Source organism: Melanerpes formicivorus, unplaced genomic scaffold (assembly GCF_026170545.1).
Source record: "Melanerpes formicivorus ecotype bairdi unplaced genomic scaffold, bMelFor1.0.p_v2 SCAF_17, whole genome shotgun sequence".
Classification (NCBI taxonomy): Eukaryota; Metazoa; Chordata; class Aves; order Piciformes; family Picidae; genus Melanerpes; species Melanerpes formicivorus.
Window position 1 is genome coordinate 613,147 of NW_027142369.1, and position 23,303 is coordinate 636,449.

The 23,303-nt window shown below is 45.2% G+C and overlaps 1 protein-coding gene across 35 annotated transcripts in view; it reads left to right on the forward strand.

Moving 5' to 3' along the window:
• The first annotated feature begins 598 nt into the window (after window positions 1-598).
• The window catches only part of NRXN3 (neurexin 3), a 1,031,515-nt gene continuing 1,008,810 nt past the window's right edge, over window positions 599-23,303 (forward strand). For 9 of the 35 annotated variants that reach the window (XM_068148667.1, XM_068148671.1, XM_068148669.1 and 6 more), the window contains exon 1: window positions 606-708. The gene's annotated coding sequence lies outside the window, so the exon portion shown is untranslated. Of the gene's footprint in view, window positions 709-1,280; window positions 1,345-23,303 lie in introns of those variants that run through there. The other 26 variants (XM_068148665.1, XM_068148675.1, XM_068148676.1 and 23 more) reach the window with 7 other exon arrangements.

Sequence of the window (23,303 nt, forward strand, 5' to 3'; positions counted from 1 at the left end):
GCAGGTTTGGGTCAAAGTCTGAGCTAGAGGGAAAACTATTTGTGAACTTCAAGGGTTTTGGAGGGATCCCGGAGGCGATCGTCTGAAGAAGGCGGTACCTGCTGCTCAGGTGGCAGGTCCCTGCTCGCTTCTGTAGCACTGGCAAACTCTAGAAGGTACAAACGCGCTGTTATCTCTCCCCCTTCTCTTGCTGTGAGCAGAAGAGCCCAAGTGCCCCTTGCCGTGCCGCTCCGGTGAGGCAGCGCTCGAGGAGTAAGGCGCTGGGGGGGTCGGGGCCGAAGGAAACCATCCCACCTCCTTCCCTGGAGGAGGCGGCGGCCCCGCCGCAAGCCCGGGCGCAGAAGCCCGAAGGAGCGTTGCTGCCCCTGTCCGGGATCGTGCCAACTGCCGACCCGTGTCGGGGTACTGGGGGCGCGGGCCAGCGGTCTCTTTAAAAGCCGGGGCCGGGCCGGGCGGGCGCGGCGACAGGGGGCGGCGGCGGCGTGCGCGGGGCTCGGGCTGCTCCGGCACCGCGGCGCGCTCAGCCCTGCGCAGCTCCGCCCGCGGCTGGCTCGGCTCGGCGCGGCTTGGCCAGCCCAGCCCAGCCCAGCCTCGCCTCCCCGGGACCCCCAGAAGTCTCCGCGGCCGGGGCAACCCTGGAGCCCCCTGCCCCGCAGCGGAGGCTTGCCGCGAGTTGGCGCGACGGCCGGTGGCCGCCCGGCTGCGGAGGTGAGAGGGGGCGGCGGGCGGGGGGCGGCACGGCACGGCCCGGCTCGGCACCGCACGGATCGGTGGGGGCTACCCGCCCGGCGGGCGCCGGGCGCCGCCGCTCCTGAGCTCCGCGGGTGGGTTGCTCCTGACCTCCCTCACGGCAACTATTTCGGATCGTTTTATCTGTCTCCCCGTTTCCCGCTACCCCGGCGGGGCTGGGCGCTGTCCACCCGGGCGGAGTGGGCGCGCACCGACCTCCCGGGACGCTCCGGCCCCGGCTTCTTTTGCCCGACTTTTTGGGAAATCACGGTTCCCACATCGGGGCTTTTCGGAGTGGAAAACGGGGGAGCCTGACGAAAGAGAAGACGATACTACGCTGAGTTACAGCAGGGTGATGCTTAGTAAGAGCCCACGGTTTGCCAAAGGCATAAGGATTTATTAAAAAAAAATATTAATGAGGAAAGAAGAGAGGCTGAAGATGAAAGTTTTTTTCCTTTAATATTTTTTCCTATTCCAAGTCTTTGGATCTATTACTGTAGCGCCTTTCTTCCCCGCCTTCCATTTGTTTGTATTAATGATTTAGTAGCCGTCTTGCCTGAAAACTTCCACCGTGAGCGACTGCTGTGGGTTTTCAGGCAGTCAGTGACCTTAAAGGTTGGTTCAATGCTTTCTTCGTGCAAGATGTATGGGATGGTTGAGCGTTTGGGTTTGGGTTGGGTTCTTTTTGATTTCGTGGCTTTTGGGGTTTATTTTTTTTCCCCCTTCTTTCCTTTTCTGAAAAAAATAAAATCCTTCTACTTTAGGATTTAAAAGAAAACATCGTTCAGTCAGGGAGTGATGTAATTCTCCTACCTAAGGGCACTGACTCCGGTGCTTTGCAGGTGACTTGTCTTTTGCTTACTCTTTAAATTTATTTTAATTGCAGTCTCTTGGTTTTTTTTTGTAGCTAGGAAATAACATATCTAACCACTGCTCTTTGAGGATGCATTTTCTTCAAACAGAAATCTTTTTCTTTCAAATTTAGTTGTGGTTTTTTTTTTCTTCTTTTTCCTGACGTCTCCCCCCACAAAGAAAACAATAAAAAAAAAAGATTATGCGTGAGATCAGCGGCAGAAAAAGCCAAGGATCAGGGGAGGCAGAACCCAGGCTAAAAACATCAAATCATTTTAAAAAAAAAACAACAAGGACACTTCCAGCCTTTTGCTTTTCCAAGCTCTCTTTCCACCTTTCGATGATTAAATTCTTCCATGCCCTTTTTTATTTTTTTTTTGGGGGGGGCAAATACTTAAAAAAAAAAATTATTTCTGGTTTAGCTAAATATTAATTGTTCCTTCTGTATTATTTTTCTTTATTGCACACAATTGTTTTGTGGCAAGCACACACAGACCTTCTGAAAAAGGCGATTAGTGAAACAACCGCTCACCAATACCTGCTTGTTACACGTCTGGAGGGGCTCTCCTTTTCTCTTCTTTTTTTTGTGAGGGGTGAACTTTTAACTAGACTGGTGAGAAGTCTAAGAGAGATGTTGAGTAGGTTGGGGGGAAATTGATCACAAAAGGTTTTTCTGGCCGTGATAATACAGTCAGTTATTAATTGTAACGTGAGCCAGAAGGGTGTTACGTCTGTCACCGGTTTAAGTTAAAATGGTCATCAGTGTTAAGTTGGGTAAGTTTTTTTTTTTCCTAAGGGTTATTAGCATTTAAGGGAGGAGGAGGTTGCAGAGCTTATTGCTCTTGGTTTTGATACTGGGCACACTTTGTCAGCTGAACGCACCAGGGGATTGTATGGATGTAATTTTCCATTTTTTTCCTATCGGTTTCTTTTTTGTCTTGGGCAGTTTCTTAAGCATTCATCCCTGTCTAACATAAAGTGTCTGGTTTTGGGGGATAGGGAGGTGCAGCTGGAGAGGTTGGAAGTTTGAAGATAATGGCAGCAACAGGATTGCATTTATTTGTTTAAAAAAAACAAAAAAACAAACCAAAACAACAACAGCAAAAAAAAGGAAGTTAGGAGGTGAGGGTTCTCTTTCTGGAGCATTCGGGCACCTTCCGGTGGGGTATGTCTCTAGGTTTTTAATTATTTATTTCAGTTTTGTCCTTTTGAAAAATGGAGTGGAGTGAAACCAAAAAGGAAACGAAATAAAATTAGACTAAGCGTTGAAAAATAAATAAGTGAAGGAATGGAATGGCCGAAAGCCCAACACTTGATTTCCTCATCCTGGTGGTGATGGCTTCTCGATAGAAGCGATATCTGCCGATATCACCCCTGTTCCATGGCTGTAGCCTGGCCTCATTTTACGCTGCGTTTCCACTGAACATGTTGACGTGCTGCTGCTTATATAAGGGGAAGAACAAATTCGAGCGGATTAGTGCTTGGGATTTTGAGATCGGCTCCCCAGATCGCGTTGTGGGTTTTTTCCTTTCCTTGGGGGAGCTGGTGGGGAAGGCTGGAGAATGGTGGGAGGGGGTGAAGTCGGGATGTGTGGTTGGGGGAAGATGGGGGTGATGCGGGGAGTAGCTTATTCGCATAATGTCTGCGCTGCGTCCCTTCTTTCCTTTTTATAAACCCCCATTATCTCTAAAAACACATTATTCTTCAGCCCGCGCTGAAAAAAATTAGTAGGAGGGGTTATCATAGGGAGGGGGCTTGGTATGGGAGTCATTAGACCCACTGCTGCAAAACCAAGATACAGAAATCCATCTGCACCAACATTTTGGGGGGAGGGAGGGCGTAGAGAGGGGGGGAAGGGATAGATTGTCTATCTTGGATTAGCGAAGTGGAGCTTTGTATTCTTCGCTTTCCTCCCCATTTTCTGCCATTTCCCTCCATCCTCCCCCCCACATCCACACACCCGCTTTCCTCCTCCCAGCCCCCACCCCCCCGAAGGTTTCTTGTCCCTCGACGAGAAAATTCTGTGTTACATCCTGATGGCTCTGCGGATTTTTTTTTTTCTCCCCTTTTTTTATTTATTTTTTTTTAGTGCATCACAACAGTGGCACAATGACCTCTGCTTCATGCCACACAGATCTGGGGTCCCGATAGGACGGTGGCCGCACCTCGGGCACGCGTGCGGGCACTCGCACACCGCCGTGATGCACCGAAGACAGGCCCTGATTTAATTCCGATTTCTGTGTGCGTGTCTCTGCGTACGTGTGTGCACGGCTGATAAACACTGGCACAGGGCAGGGAGCGCAGTAAATGCCAAAGGCACGTCCAGCCATTTCGCCAGCCCATCCTGCCGCTCTCTTTCCCTGGACATTGTGTCACACATCATGAGATTTTTGTGTTGGGGAGGGGTGTGCCCTGTGTGGATGGCAGGGACCCAGGGGTTGGAGGGAGTGTATGTGTACTGGGGAGGGAGGAATTGGGTGGGGGGAAAATGGACCTGACGACGCTAATAACATTATTTTGGTCAAATGAACGTCTGGTGATAATGATTCAGTGTAACCATCCGTGAAATACATGCTTGCGACACACTGGAATAAAGGTTACTCCAGGGAGCTCCAACAGAGCCAGGCATGCTCAGGGGTGTGAGCCAGCCCCTTAATGGGGGAAACAAAATTCATAAGCACCCTAGGCCCCCTCCTTCCCCAGTGCTTCCTTGCGTGTCCGAGCTGGAGGGCATTGAGATGGAGAGAGGGGGTGTGCTGCACTGGAGCCAGGTCCAAACAAAGCCTTCTCGCCTCATCCTCCTGTGCCATCCTCCCTTGCCCTCTTTGAGCTTATCCGTGCTGTTGATCCAGATGATACAGGAATATCGCCATTTCCATGCAGTCCCTGCCACAGGCTGGAGGGTGGCGAATCAAGAGAGGCGGGGGAAAAGCTCCTTGTGTTTCTGCTGTACAATGTGCAGGAGAGCCACAGCTTTTCGGGACCGAGTAGAGCACAGAAAAGGCTGGGGAGGGGGAGAGCAAAGGAAAATGGGAATCTCTTCCTCCATCCCTTTCTGCTTTTCTTCTTTCCCCCACCTAGAACCTGGAAAAAGGCCCAGCAAGCCTCAGCAGGTGGTGCGGGTGGCTGGTCTGCAGGGTTGGGGGACATGAGGCAGTGAGAGAGAGGCTTTACTTGAATATCAAGCAGGTCAGGACCTTTTCTGAGGCTTGCAATCCTGCTCAGCACCCCCCATCTCTGAGTGTCAAGGACCTCCTTGTTTGGCCATGGGCTGCTCACACCCAGGTGGAGGGGAGCTGGGGGAAGTATGTTCTCTTGCAGTTGTCAGCTGCTGCTTCTCATCTCTTGTGTGTGGCTGTGCCTGCTCAGAGGTCTCCGTATTTCTGGATCTTTCCACTTTATGGAGCAATAGCAAAAGCTGAATAAATAGATCTGTCCAGGGCTATTGTTGTTTGCCTTTTGCTTTGTTTCCTTCTCTCTGACCTTGAGGTGCAATAGTGAACTACATCTAGGAAGATGGGGCAAGGGTGTGGTCTGGTGCCCTATACAGTTGCTGTGAGTGATGCTTAGAGAGATGTTAGTTTTCCCTGGTCCCCTGCTCTATGCTGACCAGACCCAGTTTTGTCCCACCTGTCCAGCTTCACCAGTAGTTACTTACTGATCTGTCCCTGCCCTCCCCTTCACCCCACTCACTTCAGAAATGGATGTCATGCTGCAGCTCCTGTTCTTGTAGGCCAGTGAAGATGATGCAGTGGCCAGCTGAGCAACAGGCAGAGGGTGCTGCAGGGCCTATGTGCCTGCTCCACTCTGGTACCCTGCAGGGTGAAGGTGGACCCTGGTTTAATGATTCCTCTATTTCCCCGGTGGTTAAGGTACTAGTGTGTTCTCGTGGCACAGTGAACCTCTGTTTATAAATTATTTGTTAGCAGGAGTAGGAAAGGTTGAGAAAAAATGTTATTGTAGGTAAACTTCCATGACTGCAGTGTGAGTTTTGTAGCTCGTCAGTTCCTGACTGTGGTGTTTTGAACTTCCTTGAGTTTGCACAACCAACAGACCAGAGTGAAATTCACATAATGCTGGAACTTAGAATGATTGGCACCTTTGAAGTGAGAAGCAACTCTGTTCCTGCAGAGCATTTGGAGGGTGAGAGGTGGTGCCAGGGGTAATTTGTGATAGTGAGGATGATGGATTTTTAAGCCTCAAATCCCTGTGCAAAAAGAAAATAAGTATACATCTTCCCTCCCTTATTCTCTCCCCCCTCCTCCAAGTTACCAAGCTATTAGGTGCAGGCAACTGTTATTCTCTTTGTGCTGGGATTGGATTTAAGGCCCTAACCTAGAGGACGTCTTCAAATGGCACAAAATCTTCTGGCTGTTGTCTGGGGTATTTCTGGGAAGGGAAAATTTAGTCCCTTTCTTGTAGCAGCAGTGGTATTTTGGTGGATCTACTGAACTTCTTGCTTTTGTTTTCTGCAGCCTCCTCTGGGGCTCTTGAGTTTACCTCTCTTGAGAAGTGGAATGTGTTTTTCCCTCTTTATCTGTTTTCCTTTGCCCCTTCTTCAGTTCTCTAGGTATGTGCAGGTGGAGGTCTGGATACTGGCTGAGCTGTGATATGTTGTATGAAGGACAGGGAGACACATGTATCTGGCTAAGAACAAACTAAATGAGCCAGAAGTTTTGTGCTGACCAAAAGCCAATACAAGGGATGGCCTCTGATGGTGATTCAAGAAACATGGTGTTTAATTTTAAACCAAAATACATCCAGCTTAATCTGTCCCTGCCCCCACCATCATGAAGTGGAGGCAGGCTTTATTTTGGGATTACTGCCAGTGCAGCTGGAGCAAGAAATTACCCAAATTTCGGTTAATCTTTGGAAATTTTTATCAGCTTGCTTCTCCCCCTTGTCCCCCTCTTCTAGTTAATAGCAGAGCCTGTCAGTCTAGCAGAGTTGGCTCTTAATTCATGCAGCAGGTGATAAAGGAGATATTTTACATTTCAGAAACCAACATGCTAGAGGGATTGGTAGCTTCTTGAAACCAGCACACTACATAATCTTGAATCAGGTTTGCTTTCTTTTTTCTTCTGAGAATCCAAGATAGTGTTTTGATCACTCACTGCCAACCTAAACAGACAGACCAAGATATGTTAGTAGAAGGGCAGCATGGGAGAATTGTGTTTTGCTTTTCTTGTGTGTGGTAATGGCATTTTTAGTGCCCTGCATTTGTGCCTTTTTTTCCCCTTTTTTTTTCTTCTGTGTCATGGAGGAGTCACAGCTTTGGGTTGGACTAGCCTGTGTGTGGTTTTACTGAGGTCTAGCAGAAATGATGTGCCGTTTCCCTGCACTCCTAGTGGAAATAAACCAGTGGTGTTGGAAGGTCCTGCTTTCCTTCCTTAAGGGAAGGTGGGGATACAATTTCTCTTGTCAGTTACAGAAAAAGGTACTCTGCACACTGGACAGCTGTTGGAAACTATATGTCACACAGCCAACTTGGCAGAGTCCTCCATCTGTGCTGAAGTCTGCAGCCTCTCAGGACCCTGGCATGCTGGAGGTGTTGCCATGTGGCTTTGTAGAGGATAGTGAAGGTGTTTGCACTGCCATCTGAAGTTGAACTTTGAAATGTGGCCAGTAGTGAGTGAATTAGCTGTTCATCTGTGTTGCTCCCCTGTGTCTCTTAGAGATTTCCCCTTGTGTCTTACAGCCCTGTGTCTAAATTCTCTTCCAGGCATGCTCCTCTGCCTGTTTCTTGTCTGCTGGCAGGTGTTGGGAAGGGAACATCAGGGTGAGGGGGACTCTGTCAGCATACCTTTTGTCTCTCAGTGGTGTGCTCCGCTCCTGTCCTTTTACAAATTCCTTTCCTCTGCCCTTGATGGTGAGGGATGGCTTATTTCAAACACAATCTGCTTGTGTCACTCCTGGCCCTTCTGCTTGTCATCCATCACATCACAGCAACTAATTAACACTAGTAGCTTTGGATCCTGGGAATCACAGTGCTGGGATAGTAGACTCTTTCAAAGATCCTGATGTCTTCTCTTGTAACTAGGGCAGCCTGGCTGAGGAGCTCATGGACTCCATTGTCTCGTGCCTGCTGCACCGCCCTGTAGTGTGAGGGTACCTGGGTGCTTATCAGGTAGGGTGCCCAAGGCCTAGGGCTGCCTTGTAATGCCCTTGACAGTGCTGCAGCATTCCCTGCATCCAGGTACCTTCCAGCAGCTGGATAAGAGCCAAAGAATGGGATGGAATAATAATTGATGAGGATGAAGGGAAGTATGATGTAAAGCTTCTGAAGCTGCTGGTAGCTTCTCCACCGCCTTTGGGTACACACAGCTGCACATAGTTCCAGAATCTGTGAGTTTGACCCTGGGAGCATCTACTCATGACAAAACATACCATGCTGTTTCTGCTGTGCTGCTGAGTCTAGTGCTGTGTTGGTGGGGGCTGCTGTCAGGGGAATCGGTGTGCTGCTCCCATGGAGTGGCTGGTTTAAAGGTGAGGCACTAGTCATACTGTGAGGCTACCGAGGGAACACTTGCTCACCTTCTACTCCCTTCCTGTTGTTATAAACCACTTGTAAGGAAAGGAAGATTCCTGTGGAGATGGAATGGAAAGTAACTAAGCAAGAGGGTGATGCTTGCTGGCAGCTGGAGGAGGATGAGGAGGGGAAGAACTCTCCAGCAGGGTAACTGTCTGATGGGCCTGGCTGCATCTGCAGAGCAGGGAGGTGCTGGCTTCATTTCAGTCTGCTGTTGCAGCCTTTTTTCTTTTTTTTTTCCCTTTCCCAATAATGTGTTAATTAAACATTGATTTCAGGGGAAAAAGGAATCTGCTTGAAGTGCAGAAACTAAATGGAGTGTAGAGGAACAGGATCTGGTGAGGAATGTGTGGAAGGGCCTTCTGTCAGCTCTCTTCATGACCAGTCATGGAAGGAAGCAAGGAAGGGGCTGGAGAAAAACCCTGTCTGCCTTGAGTTTGGAGTCCTTCAGTTGTCTCAAGGGGGAACCTTGTTCCTTCTGTAGCTGCATAGTTTTCAACTGATGTGTACTAAGGAGTTACTAGGTAGTCAACTGTATTTTCTTACAAGTAATGACATACTTAATTTTTATGAAACAGTGAAATAGAGATTTTTCAAGTCATGTTAATGTTTAAGAGAGTTTCTGTTCAGTTTGGAGCTCTCCTGATTTTCTACTCTAGTAGTTACTGTTGTGTCTATAAATTAATTAAGCTGTGGTCCAAGTTAAGGCACCAATCATAAAGGCATACTTGCTCTCATTACTTGCAGATGTCTAGCAGCTTAACTGACCTTCATTTACTGCATGTGGATAAGTCAGTCATTGAACATGGATATGAGATTGTGATGTGCACATTTAACGGTCTCTCTTCTAGTCATCAGTGCACTAGAAGGTGAGACAAGATTGTGGTGTCTCCCTCCCTTGCTTGGTTGAACTCTGTTCTGTTCATTAGACTGGAAGAGTCGGTGGGAGGCTATGCTGCCCTCCTTTTGTGCTTCCAGGTGTTAGAGATGCAGAGGGAAGACAGGAATCCTTGCTCTAGTGTGAGATCTTCTCTGGAATAAACCTCTCTGCTGATATATGCAATATATTCTCACAGCATTAAACAGTTCAATTTGAATTATTTTGACCACTGTGCCTTTCTGTCTTCTGTAGTTCTGAGAGATAATGGAAAGGAGACCATAACCTGTCTGACCTTTCTGAGCACTGCATAAGTCTGAATGAAAGTGATGCCACAAAGACCTCAATCAGCTCATGCAATGAGTGAAATGGCAGCATTGTCCTGAGAAAGAGACCCATCCTGGCTACTAAATTCCTTTCTGCACCATTTGCAATACTGTACTACAGGAGGATCTGCTGTAGCATCAGGACACATATGAAAAAGAACAGATTAAATCATACTCATCATCATCAACTATTTTCCAGGGGAATTTTTGACTTGTTGATGGCTGATGAAACTCACAGAATAACAGAATGGTTGAGGTTGGGAGTGACTTCTGAACATCATCTGATCCATCCCCTTGCTCAAGCAGGGCCATGTCAAAAATATGGACATGTCCAGACAACTTTTGAATATTATCAAGCAGGGAGACTTCACAACTTCCCTGGGAAATGTGTGACAAGGCACAACCTCACAATAGAAAAGTGTTTCCTGATGTTCAGATAGCACCTCCTGTATCTCAGTTTGTACTTTTTACCTCTGGTCCTGTCACTAAGCAGCGCTACAATGAGCCTGGCTCTGTCCTCATTACACCCTCCCTTCACATATTTATGTACATTGGTAAGATTCTCCCCAAGCCTTTACTTCTCCAGGCTACACAGTCCCAACTCTCCCAGCCTTTCCTTGTGTAAGAGATGTCCTTAATCCTCTGTGGCCCTTTGTTGGAGTCTCCTCATTATCTCCATCTCTCTCATGTACTGGGGCCCCCAGAGCTGCACACAATACTCCATGTTTGGCCTCAGCAGAGGGGAAGAATTGCCTTCTTTATCCTACTGACAGCACTCCTAATACAGCCTGGGGTACCAGTAGCCACCTTCTGTGCAAGGGAACATTACTGTCTGATGTTCAGTTAGTTTTCCACCAGGACTCCCAGGCCCTTTTCTGCAAAGCTGCTTTTCAGCCAGGTGGCCCTCATATTGTATTGATTCATGACCATGAACATCACTTGAATACTATGAAGTGTCAGCAGAGCAGTCAGGGTGGCCCTTAAATATTAAGCAGAAGTTTGGATTTCTTTCTCAGAATGTGTCAAACCAGTTTTTTCATACTAGCCATTTCCTAATTTTGACTTTTCAGTGGATGGATAGTTTTTAAAGGATTATGATTTCCTTGAAAGAAAGTTTTTGTGTACTTGAGCACAAAATAGTTCCAGCTGCATGGGATCTACAATGGTTATCTAGTCCAACTGCATGACCACATATTGAAGTTGTATCTAACAACAGTGGACCAAAAGGCATAATTTTCTTGAGCCAGATCTTAAGGATTTAGCTGAAGGTAATTATATTTTTTTAAATATGCACCTTGTCTTCCTTGTTGGTTGATATGAACCTAGCAGCTCTGTTTGGTACTAACTTTGATCAGAGGGACGTGGTGCCTAGGATGTTGCAAAGTTTTTTTGGCAGTGGATTGTAATTTTATTGAATAAACATTTTGTGAGACTAGAGTGATCTACTCCTTCTCTACTAAACCACAGTGTATCACGTAGAAATGCAGAGTGAAGAGGGAGTAATAAATTGTTAGGTTTTTGATAAGACAGTAACTCTTTTAAGAAGTTTGCCTGAAAGCAGCAGTTCTTCCTTTGTGCTCACTTTGCTGCTCAAGTGTAACACGAGGCAGGAAGTTCATCTGCTTTCTTGGCACAGCATAGGGCATAAACCTATTAAACTGAAAATTGCTCAAAATTTGGTAAGAAGTTTGTTAAAGACAAATGAAAAGTACTGCACTTGGCAAGGTGAAATCAAATTCCAACAAGTAAAATGGGGGATAACAAGCCAGGCAACAGAACTGCAGAAAGGGATCTGGGAGGTACTATAGTGAGTCAGAGACTGAATGTGAGTCAACAGTGTGGTGACGTTGCAAAAAGGCAAATCTCAGGGTATATTTAACAGGAGTGTCATGTGGAGCACACTGGCAGTAGTTTTTCTACTCTAGCAGCCACTGTGGAAGGCACAGGAGAGCACTGCTCCAATTCAAGCAGCAAACCCAGAAACTGTGGAAGGAGATGAGGAGAGGAGAGAAGAGACAGAGTGACAAGCACCACTTGGAAGTAAAGACTCTTAAGAACTGGCTTGGTGTAGTGTAGAGAGAAGAATGATGAGGGACATGAGAAGTCTTCCAATATTTAAAAGCTTGTTTTAAGAAGGCAGTGATTAATTGTTCTCTGTGTCCATTGGGGATAGGAGACGAAGTAATCAGCTTAATTTGTAGCAAGGAAGATGTGGAGAATAGGTGCTAGGAATAGCTTTGTGAGCATTCATATAGTTAAGCATGAAAACAGCTTCCTGAGAGAGATTGTAGTACCCTCATCACAGAGAATTTTAAGAGCAGATGACACAGGTGCACTGAATTTTATCTAGATTTTGTTGCAATTTCGATGTCTTCAGAAGGGGACTGGGCTGCCTGAACTCCTGATGTCTGGTTCCAGTACCTCTTGCACTTCCTGAAAAGCAGGCTTTTCCCCTTATTGGCAGTTCTGATGGGAGCATGGGGAGGCAGGGCCAGGATGAAACAATTGCTCTGCAAATGCCCCTGCAGCACCTTCTGTGCCCCTAGCACTATCCAGTTTTACACTGCATGTCTCAAAAAGGCCTGCGGGAGTTTGTGCGTTTGGCGCTGTCACATTAGCATCCAGCACTATAAGCCTTTCTATTTGTGGAGATAACAAACAAGCAAAGGGCTGGCCCAGCTTTCTGCATCCCTGTAAGTAGGAAATGGAAGTTGTTAGAAACTCTTACCCTAGTTATTGAGTAATTTACAAGGGGAAGATTTTGAGAAGTGATTTGGAGATGGAAAAGAAGACTTACACTTCTGCTTTCACCTGTTAAAAAACAATGCAGGTTTGTGTGGTTTGTCACAGTTACTATAAGATGATTTTCCTGTGCTCTTCCATCAGATGTGGTGGTCAAGGGCAAAGGATTTTTCTCTCTACAACATCTTTTCTTCTAGTTGCCTAAAGTGGAATAGTGTGGATTAGACATTGCAAGGAGGTGCGTTAGCAGCCAGTGGATTTGAGAAGAAGGAGTCTAAAGCCTGATTCAGTAAAGATTGCTTCAAGCTGCAACAGGGTTAGTTTAGGCTGGACATAAGGAAAATGTTTTTCACAGAATAGTGGTCAGACATTGGTATAGGCTTCTGAGGGAGGTGGTTGAATCACCATCCCTGGATGTGTTTAGAGGCCGTGTAGATGTGGTGCTTAGGGCTATGGTTTAGGGGTGAACTTTGTAGAGTAGGGTCAGTGGTTGGGCTTGATGATCCCAGGGGTCTTTTCCAACTTGAATGATCCTACGATATACTTCAGTACTCACAAAAGGAACTTATGACACTTCCAGAGAGGAGGAAATTACTCAAGAACTGAGGCTTTTCTTCCCTGAGGATTCAGGAAAACCTTTAAATGGCTACTAGAAAGCAGTCCAAGACATACTGTGTGGTGTTTTACTTCTATCCTTTCCTGAATCTTAAATTTACATGAACAGCCTGTCTGGAGCAAGTTGGGCCTGGGAGTGAATTCTTGAACAACTCCAGTGTGTAAAGCTGGTTTCCCTAACAAACCACAAGGAAGGAAACTTCTCCCTTTAATTTAACAGATCATCCAGTAATATATGCTTGTTGAACTTGAGCTAGTGTTGGGCTTGGCCACTACGTGTGTGCACAGTGTATGATACAACCATTTTCTGTCTGCTTACCTAAACTTGTAACTGAGGCTCTTGCCATTCTTCAGAGTGAGTGGCACTAGAAGTGAGTCAGGGTTGACACACAAGTAGGAGGCAACTGTTTGTGTGTAGGAAGCTTGTTCTGTCCAAGGAAAATGCAAGGGTTATATGTCCTGCTGCACAGAAAGGCTAATATCTTCTTCTGGAGCTCACTTCACACACCCTCATCATTTGCAGCATATGGAGAGCTCAGCAGATTCAGGCCTCGGAGGATGACTGGTGAAATGGTCAAAGGTAGGCTGGGATGTAATTATTTGTTTATGAGGCCCCATGTTGCACCAAGTAATAATTGTTTATGAATACTGCTGTGAAGTCAGGAGGGAAGCATTCCAACCCAAGGAGATAGTAAGAAATAACCTAATTATTGTTGTTATTATTATCTTTGCCTATTGTAGTCGCACCTACACAATCCTGGTTCAAATGCAGGGCAAAAAATGTTCCCTGCCCCAAAGAGCCAGCAAGCTAAGGATGAGACAGGAGACAACAGATGGACACAAATAACTGGGGGAGTACAGAAAAACAAAAACTGGTCAGCAAGACGGGCGGTATGAAAGCACGTTGACAGCTTAGCTGTCGTCAGGCTTTCTGTAGGCATGTGGCAAAGGATTACAACAACAATTCAAGCTGCGGCCTTTGCTTCGGTGCTTTTGCATGTGCGTCTTCCATCTGTGATATTTCAGCAGCTTAATTCGCACTTGATGAAGTTTTTACATCCCCAAACTTCCCATCGTTCATCTGACGTAGGTGGAGACATACTGGCCCAGCAATGAAATGTCCACTGCAGGCTTTAAGGAAAAAGTCTGGTTTTTTTATTACAGAAAGAGGATGAGACAGTAAGCACAGGGTTTTGATGCTGTGTGTTTAAAAGGGTACTGGGAAAATACTGACAGATGTCATCAGGATGAATATCCTAAGTGCCATAGTGCAAGATGTGTGGCTGAAGTTAGTGTCTTAACCAAGGTGTTGCAAAAGCCATCTAATGCTATTCATTAGCAACAATTTTGTGTGTATAGGAGATGTCCATGGTGCTGTATATTGGTGAGTGCAAGAGTGCATGAACGTGTGGAGGGTTGTGACTCAGCTGCACAGTGAACTGTTGTTCCAGGTGTCTGGCTGTACCACGCTGCTGAGGAACTTAAGGGCTCTGCCTATGCCAGTGGCTGCGTCCGCATGTCTTGTTTTGGGCATTACCTTGAGAAGGTGTGACCAGTTGAGGCTGTCCCCTTAAGAAAGGCAATATGGTGGTCGGAAGTTGGTATTCTGTAAATTCCCCTGCATATCCTCTATTGCTTTTGTAAATATACAGCACCTATTGCTTTGCTAATTCAGCTGTGAGATTTTTTTTTTCCCCTTTCCCTTCAATTTTTCTTTCCCTTTACTTTACAGGGGGGAGGGAGGAGGCTTTTTGGCCTTACCCTTCCAACCCTACAACAGAAGGCCACAAACTTGGTATAGACATCAGGTAGTTTTAAGCTGCCCTTCTTCCTGAATTTGAATTATATCTAGTAGCTTTGTATGGTGCTGTGATGTACTCTCTCTTTCACTGTGAGATTTGTTATCACTCACAATGCCAACATAACGATGTGCCTCCTAGTAACCCTTATATCGCCAACACCTATGTCCTACTTCGGCCTGTTATACCACTTATTGTTGAGCAGTCCAGAAGTGACTGTGGGACATTAGATGCAGCTGCATGTTTTCTAGCATGTGTATAAGGGTGAATAGTTAAAATGGTCTGAAAGTTAAAGCTTGAACTGTCCAATCAAGTCTTATTTAAGTCATTCTGGGCAAAGTGGTTGCCAGGAGCTCTCCAGCACACACAAACTGCAGAACTATGAGGCCATTAGTACTAGAACACATTTTTTTGGGGCAAGCATTTATAGAAAAGGGAGTTGCCTGTTTTGGGGTTTATTCCTGGATCTACTGCAGAACTCTGTTTATCTTTGGAAACAAGTAATTAAAAGCACTGTGTTTTTTGGCTCATGTCTCTGTGCTTCACTTTGTCCTTTATGCTCACCTAATAGATGGTGAGATTTTATAGGTGCTTGTAGAAGTTTTAGATTTGGATCTGAAGAGTATGGAGGATGAGGACCAAATATGCAGCTCTTCTTGAGCTGAGTGTACTCAGCTCTCCCAGGTTCTTTGCATACCATGCTCTAGTCCCTAACCATCAAGTTGGTTCTTGCAGTATTGAAAGCTGATCATGTACTGAACTGTGTTGGCAAAAGAATAGACAGCAGGTCAAGGGATGGGATTATTTCCCCATACTCAACACTTGGGGGATCTTATCTGCTTACTGTGCCCAGTTCTGGGCTCCTCAGTTCAAGGAAGACTTTGATAAAATGCATCAAATCCAGCAAAGAACTGCCAAGGAGCATCAGTAGCAAGTGGGTGCATTGGGTGGTTGTACCACTGACTACTAGCCTTAAGTGCAGTGGTCCAGTCAGTTGTCCATGTGCTTTGCAGTACACTCATCTAGTTCCATGTGTCTATAAATCATGGAATTGTACCTTGGGTAGCTTGTTCCAGTGACTAACTACTCTGTCAATGAGGAACATCTTCCTAATGTCCAATGTGAGCTTCCCCTGAGGAAGCTACGTACCATTGTTTACAGTTATGCTATTGGAGACTCTTCCAAAAGCTCTGCCCTTGTTTTCATCATTTCTCAGCAGAGAAGCAATCTGGCTGGTTGTTCCAATCAACTTCTGGTCAGTCATGTACCTGAAAATGGGTTCCAGGAGGATTTGCTGTGCAATCTTTCTTGGGACTGATGTCAAATGTCAAATTGACCAGTCTTCAGGTCCCTGAATGTTCCTTCTTGTGCTTTTTGAAGAGAGATGCAACACTTACCTCTTTCCAGCCATCAGGAGCCTCTTCCGATCACCATGACTTTTTCCGACATGACCAAGAGTGACCTTGCAGCGGTCAGCCATCTCTGCATCCTTCAGTGCTCTTGGGGCATCTTGTCTGGTGAGGGACTTGATTATGCTCAGTTTGGGGTCTGTGTCCCCAACTTAGTCTTCCTCTGTTGTGGGTAGTTTTTCAGCCCCCTTGATCCTTCCACAGGGCACATGGAACAGCAAAGCTGAGAACAGTCCTTGCTAATGAATACCAAGGGAAAAAAGACATTGCGGACCTAAGTGTTTTACTGCTAGTCCTCTGACTTCAGATCCAGAGTCTCCTTAGTCATCCTCTTTTTACCAGCGTGCATTTAGAATCCCTTCTGCTGCCTTTCACATTTTGTGAAGTTTCATGCAATTTAATTTTTTTTTTCTAATTTTCATCCTGATATGCTGAGGCAGAGTTTGAGTATTCCTCTGGGGGAGCACAGCCTTGCTTTCACCTTACATTTGCTTCTTTTTGTCTTTGAGCTCTGACAAGAATTTCCCATTCAGCTGCCTGCTTCTTTCCAAACATGCTTGGCTTCCCACATGGTGAGCTGGACTGTTCTTGTGCTTTGTGGAGTTTGTTCTTTAAGATCAATGAGGTCTCTTGGGCTCCTTTGCTAGATTATCCCATGTAAGTGCTGAGTGAATGATTTCTTAAAGCTCTCCAGTGATTCTTCTGTCACCATAATTGTGCTGGGAGAATGGTTCTGTTTGTAAACTGATTTATATGTCATTTCAGATTTGGTTGTTCTTCTCCTCTTGTAATTTTTCTCTCTCTGCACATTGAACACATTATATCTCTTCTCTCTATTTCCATGGAAGTCTTCTCTCTCTGCTTTTTTGCCTGACTCTGTACAGGCATTCTTATGTGCTTTATTTGATGGTGGATTCTTTGTTTTGTTTGTTGTTGTGGTTTGGTGTTTGTCTGGTTATTGCTTTTATTTGGTTTGGGTGGGTTTTTTGTTTGTGTTTTGTTGGTGTGGGTTTTTTTATGAGATACCTCCCTTCTTTATACTGTCAGAGGTAAATAATCAAATGCAAAGGGCAGGAGGCACATACTTTTTTTTTTTCTTTTTTCATTCTGACATTGAATTATCCAATGACAAAAGCAAATTGCTATTTCTGTTTCTTATCTCTAGAATGGCTCTCAAATTCAATAGAATCTTTGTTGAAGATCTTTGACAACAGACTGATTTCTTTAATTACATTTATTACACTCTTTCTCTTAGGATTGGTTTGAGATACTAGCCCAAACCATTCTGTCAGTTAATAGTTGTTGAACTAATCAGATAGAATAGAATAGAATAAACCAGGTTGGAAAAGACCTTTGAGATCAAGTCCAACCTATCACCCAACACCATCTAATCAACTAAACCATGGCACCAAGTGCCCCAGCCAGTCTCTTCCTAAACAGCTCCAGTGATGGTGACTCCACCACCTCCCTGGGCAGCCCATTCCAATGGCCAACCACTCTTTCTGTGAAGAATTTCTTCCTAACATCCAGCCTAAACCTCCCCTGGTGCAGCTTGAGACTGTGTCCTCTTGTTCTGGTGCTGGTTGCCTGGGAGAAGAGACCAACCCCCACGTGACTACAGCCTCCCTTCAGGTAGTTGTAGAGAGCAATAAGGTCTCCCCTGAGCCTTCTCTTCTCCAGGCTAAGCAACCCTGAACTTCAAATTTCAGTGCTGTGCACTATGTACCCTTTATCTGAGACTTTTAATAAGATTGATGTTGAAAATACACTTGAAATGGTACTGTGGGCTAACTATAGATTAATTACTGAGACCCTGACGATCACCACATATTTAGAAACTGAACTAATCAACTTACAAATTCCACATAAATGTTGGCAGCCTTTCATAGATAGTCTGTGCCATTACTCAAAAGATTAAAAAGAATTGTTTTGACCCCTTGGTCCCCAACCCTCCCATGATTAGAGGTCCACTCTAGTCCTCTAGACACTATGGAGGAAAAAATTATCCAAGTTTATGTTGTAATTGTATGGGGAGGAGGCTAGTTTTATCAACTAGCAATCTATTTTAATTACACTACTATATTCCCCAGTAAGACACAAGAGCTATGTCTAATCTCACACACAATAATGTGTGTTTCTGTCCAAATGTAGAATAGAAGATTTTCATTCTAAGTGATTTGTGTCTCTAAAGTGTGCTCTTCTCTGGCCTCTAATAAAGATATCTTTCTGTAATTGACTGAGCCTCAAATACCGTGCCCAGAAGGAATGTCTTGGAAGAGGACATTCCTGCAGGAGGAAGTGAGTGAGATGAGTACTTGCTGGTATACTAGCAGCACAGTGTATGATGCTCAATTCCTGTGTGCCTTCTCAGTTCAGGTATGTGTTGCAAGGGCCAGAGAGCTTTAGTTTAGAATAGTTTTTAGATGAGAAAATTACTTGTACCTCAGACAAGTGTATTTTGGAGTGAATAAGGTTGGAGAGGGTTATGCTGAGTGCTGTGTAAAGGTGCTATGATGAGGAATTTAAAGGTGATGCACAGAGTAGTACAATGTTGGTTAAACCCCTTAGTTCATCTTGCCTCTGTGTGGGACCTTCCCTTGTTCTCTCCTGTGCTAGATGGTTGTGGTGGGGAGTGGCAGTATGTGGTATGCATGTGTATGTGTGTCTGTAAGATATGGTTTTATAGTAGCCTTGCAGAGAGGGATGAGAAGATGGGTGAGTCAGCCTTTGCTGAAATCAACCACACAGTACTTATTTTAATGCCATTGATGTTGTGTCTAATCTCAAACGTGAGCAGACATAGAGCTAACTAAATTGATGACCTTGCTGTCTTTCCATCTTTCTCTCCTGATAACTAGACGGCTCAAAGGCTCAGTGGAAAACTCAAGCTCACCTAAATAAAACTTGCATTTTGAGTGACCTAGTATAATGATTTCCATCCCTCAAGTCCTGGCTTGAAACCCTGGTGAGTCCATAAGTGGAAAAGGCACATGGTTATTACTTGTTTGGCAGAAGTAGCCCAGGAAATGTGGTGTATGGCAGGCCTAGGAGAATCAAGAGAATTGTGAGGAAGGGTTGTGGAAGAAGATGTGTCATGGGCTGTTTGGCACACAGTTCTCCCATACATTCCCAAAGGCCAAGCAGGCATGTGCTCAGACACTTGCAAAGTTTGCATGCTTGCACACTCTTGTTAGGCACCCTTCTTGGACTCTCTGCCCTTGTGCCAAGATGGCACCTGCTGGCTTCTGCTGTGTTAATATCTGCTAGCTTCTGCCTGTACTCAGCACCCCTTTGTGGAGCTGAGGCTCATGCTGACTATGATAGTGTTTTCATAAGGCTCAAACTTCTATTCTCCACCTCGTTCCTTTGAACTCTGCCCACTGCTCTGTGAATACTAACACCAGCCTATAAATTATCCAGCAGGGCTCTGGCACTTTAGCAGCCCATGTTTTCAGTGGCGTGCATGCATAATCGATCTGAGAGACTGCCTCTGCTTTTTCACTCGGGCGTTTGCAGAGACCTTAGACTTCCAGAGTTTTCAATCACAGCTGCCTGCATGTTCTGTCACTTCTCAGCCTGCCTTCTCCTGCTTTTGCATCTGGTTGGGTAACATGTCATGTCACAGCGTAACCTGCCATAAGTTTGGAGGTGATGCTATAGGCTACCTTCCTATGAGGTGTGGGAGCAACAGGTCACTATGAGCAACTTTCATGTAGACTGTCATGCATCAGACTTTGAAAGGGTCAGTCCTGATTGACTACTTAGGGATTGGGGATGCATGGTCCTTGTCCCCTGGTGTGCCTTATAGGTCAGCCTACTGAGCAAATGTTACTCTCATTTTCTTCTCTTGCTTTCCAGATGAAACTCTTGCATCACAAATGCCGCCCCCTGTGACTCATTGCTCTTAGATTCTTTAAGTACCTGGGAAGTTGCCTTACACAGTTGCCAGCTGACTGTGTATAGAGTTTGCAGAGGTAAATGGCTGCCCTGATATTTGGCTGCTGGGTTTGACTCTTGCCTTGGAACTTCTTAGTGTCCTTTGTTCTATTCACAGCCAAAATATCTCAACTGAAGCTTTTTTTCCTGTGTTTCTGGGGGTAAGATGCCCCAGAACAGTCAGCCCAAACCTTTGTCTGAACTTAAATGGACTCAGCCTTGATTATCAAGGCTTCTCTTATCTCTTCCAATCAGTTCTTAGCAAGCCACCCTCTTAACGTGGCCACATCATCATGCACCTCTGTGAAAGGTTTGGTAATTGCATCCTGCATGAGCACTCCTCAGTGAAAGATTGTGCTGTTTGAGAGGAGGAGTAGGCAGTATATGGGTTTGATGTTTGTGCGATTTGGAGCCGTCAGTGCTAGGACTCAAAGAAGTGAATGGGAAAGTTAAAGGGGTCTAATAAATAATTTAACTTTAGAGGTACTGAAGATGTGGTTGGGGCTAACAGCCTAAATGACAGTCTGGTAGCAAAAGAAGCCAAAGGAAGTGGGTGGAGAGAAAGTAAGAAAAAGCATCTTAAGAGCAAAAGGGAAAAGCATGAGGCAAAAAGCCCCAAGCTTTCAGTGAGGCAAAAGGGTATGGGGAAGTGGGAGAGGCTGAGAGGGAAAAGGCTGAAAGGAAAAGTTTTTGAGTGAAGAGTGAATAAAGAGAGAAGGCAGCTCTCTGATTTGTGAAGTGTACACCTAAAAGAGCTTCATGTGTGTGCTAACCCCACTGACATCTACACAAGAGCCTGGTTGACTTGGCACAGGAAGAGAAGAGTCAGGAGGCAGCACTAGAACAGGTATCTGGAAGGAGCAAGGTTGGAAGTGAGACAGTCTTTGGAAAGGGAAAGAATGCAAGGCAGTGGGTTGGACATGGGGGAAGCGTGGGGAAATGTGGATGGGAAAAATTAAGTGACGAGACTCCTTTAGAGGAGGAATAAAATCCCCAAAGAAATGCAACGCTTTTAATATTTTTATTCTTTGATGCAAAAAACAACCCCCAAAACATTCAACATGCCTTCCCCTTAGGTGTGTGATTGGAGAGGTAGGTTGCAGAATGAATCATAGATGTCTCATGTTTCTAGGGTAGAATGTGTGAAAAAGCAGATTGTGTGCTTTACTGAAATAAGAAAAGAGCCAGTATTGACACTGTCTGTTGAATGTTGAATATGGTTTTGAGCCTGATGGGAAATGCATGTTTATTTGAGGGAGAGGATTTTCAGAGCCTGTGTGTTGTTTAAGGAGTGCCCAGCAGCTTCATTTTACTTAGCTGAAAAAAAGAAGTACTCTCCCTGGGCTGGCTGGCTTGCTTGCTAATATTTGAGGTTTTGCAGTTAAATTTCCATATGTATTTTCCCTTCCCTATTTGTATGGGTCTAATCCAGCTCAACTAACAGGAGATCTGACTGCTTACAAGAGGAACAGTAAAACTGACTTGACACAAAATGCTGTCAAATGCACGGAGTAAGCATTTAGGTGAAGGCATTTTCCCTTCTAATCCTTTACTTTTATTAATCTTAGGTGTTGCTTGTAACCATATCAAATAAAAAAGGTACTCAAATAGAATCATGATTATTTTAAAAAGAATTATTAGTATTCTTTAATGGAATATCATTTCCCATTGACAACTTATTTTAGGATCCAGGACGAGTAGCAAGATTTTTGGTTTTAATTTTAGACAGGCTTAAAAGGATTGTGAGATCTGTTAAGAGTCAGGTACAGTTTTCTAATTTCTAGTTCCATACTATGGGGAAGATGGTACCAGTTAGCAGCTGCATTGACCACTGACCCCACTCAGGTGGGTTGCAGGTTTTTGGTTGGTTGGTATGTGTTTGGTTTTGTAAGGCATAAGGGGATGTTTCTTTTTCATCTCATCTACTCTTCAACTATTACAGTCTAAGTTCTGGGAAGGACTCAAGATGCATAGAATCATAGTCCTAGAATCCCTGGTTGGAAAAGACCTTAGGATCATTGAGTCCAACCATAACTCAACATCTGCCTAGGCACCTCATCCAATTATCTTTTAAACACTGGTGACTCCTCCACTTTCCTGGGCAGCCTGTTCCAGTGCCTCATGACCCTTTCAGTGAGGAAATTTTTCCTAATACCCAACTAAACCTTCTCTGGTGCAACTTGAGGCCATTTCCTCTCATCCTATCACTTGTGCCTTTGAGAAAAGCCTGGGCCCCCACCTTGTTACAACCTCCTTTGAGGTAGCTGTAGAGAGCAATGAGGTCTCCCTATATCTCCTCTTCTCCAGGCTGAAGAGCCTCAATTTTTTCAGCCAGCCCTCACCAGGCTTGTTGCCCATCTTGTTACTGGAAGGACAAAGCATGGATGTATGGATAGGAAAGGGAAGATCTTGTGAGCACAGCCCGAGGTATGGACTCCAGATAGCATTGCTAAGGTGTTACTCCTTCATTTCCCGCTGTTGGCCTCTGGTGCTCTCTTGGGAGACACATGTTGCAGCCAGTCCTGCCTCTGTTTCCTGGGGCTGGTTGCATCTGCTCTGGGGAAAACTGGAATTGGAAAGAAGATTAATGTTGGCCCTTACTGCTTTTCTGGGTGCCACTGCTTTTCAAAGACCCCAATTATGTTTCTCTTGGTTAAAAGTAGTATTGAAATCCACACCTTTCATCAAATTACCAGCCTGAGCTTAGAATCTCTGACTGTGTACCTTTGTCCCTTCCTGGTTTCTCTGGATGGAGAGGGAGAGGCTTGTGCTTATGCCTGGAAGAGCTCAGCTTACTCTGCTTGATGTGCTACTGTAAGGTCTCTTGGGGAGCTGGTGTTGGCTGCTCATACTTGCTAACTATGACAGGCAGGTGTGCAAAGTTGATATGGGAGTGGAAAAGTAGTGAGGCTCAGGAACTCTGCTGAGGATAACAGGGAAGCATAAAATTGGAAGGGAACACTGTGCATGTAGGTTGAAACCTTGAAGAAACCAGTGAACATTGTAAGTATGTTGAAATAAATGAGGCTACAAGATCAAGAAATATGTTCTTGAAGCAAGACTATGGGAAGACTTGAGAGCATACTGCTTTCAACTGAGAGAGCTTTGTCTTACCTGGTGGAATTTTTCTGTGTAAAGCACTTGAGATCTGCATTGTGGATAATAATTAGCACTCTGCTGTCTCATTCCTCTGATTTAGGGGGCATGGTTTGTTTTCATCCCCTTCCTCTCCATTTGTTCTGCTCTGCCTTTCCTTTTGTACAAACAAAAACCAACATGAAGTGACAAGGGCAGAAAGGGTCTCTCTTCTGGAGATAGCAGGCATGTGGGTGGAAATGAAGCCACAACCTGTAGTCCACAAGCAAACAAAAGAGACTTCAGGGCCTTGGGATGGTTGGTGAGGAAATCTGGGACATGGGTTATTTTTTACTCTCTCCTTCCAGTTGCAGGCAGTGACATTGGAAGAAAAAGATGGACCCAGTCTATTAA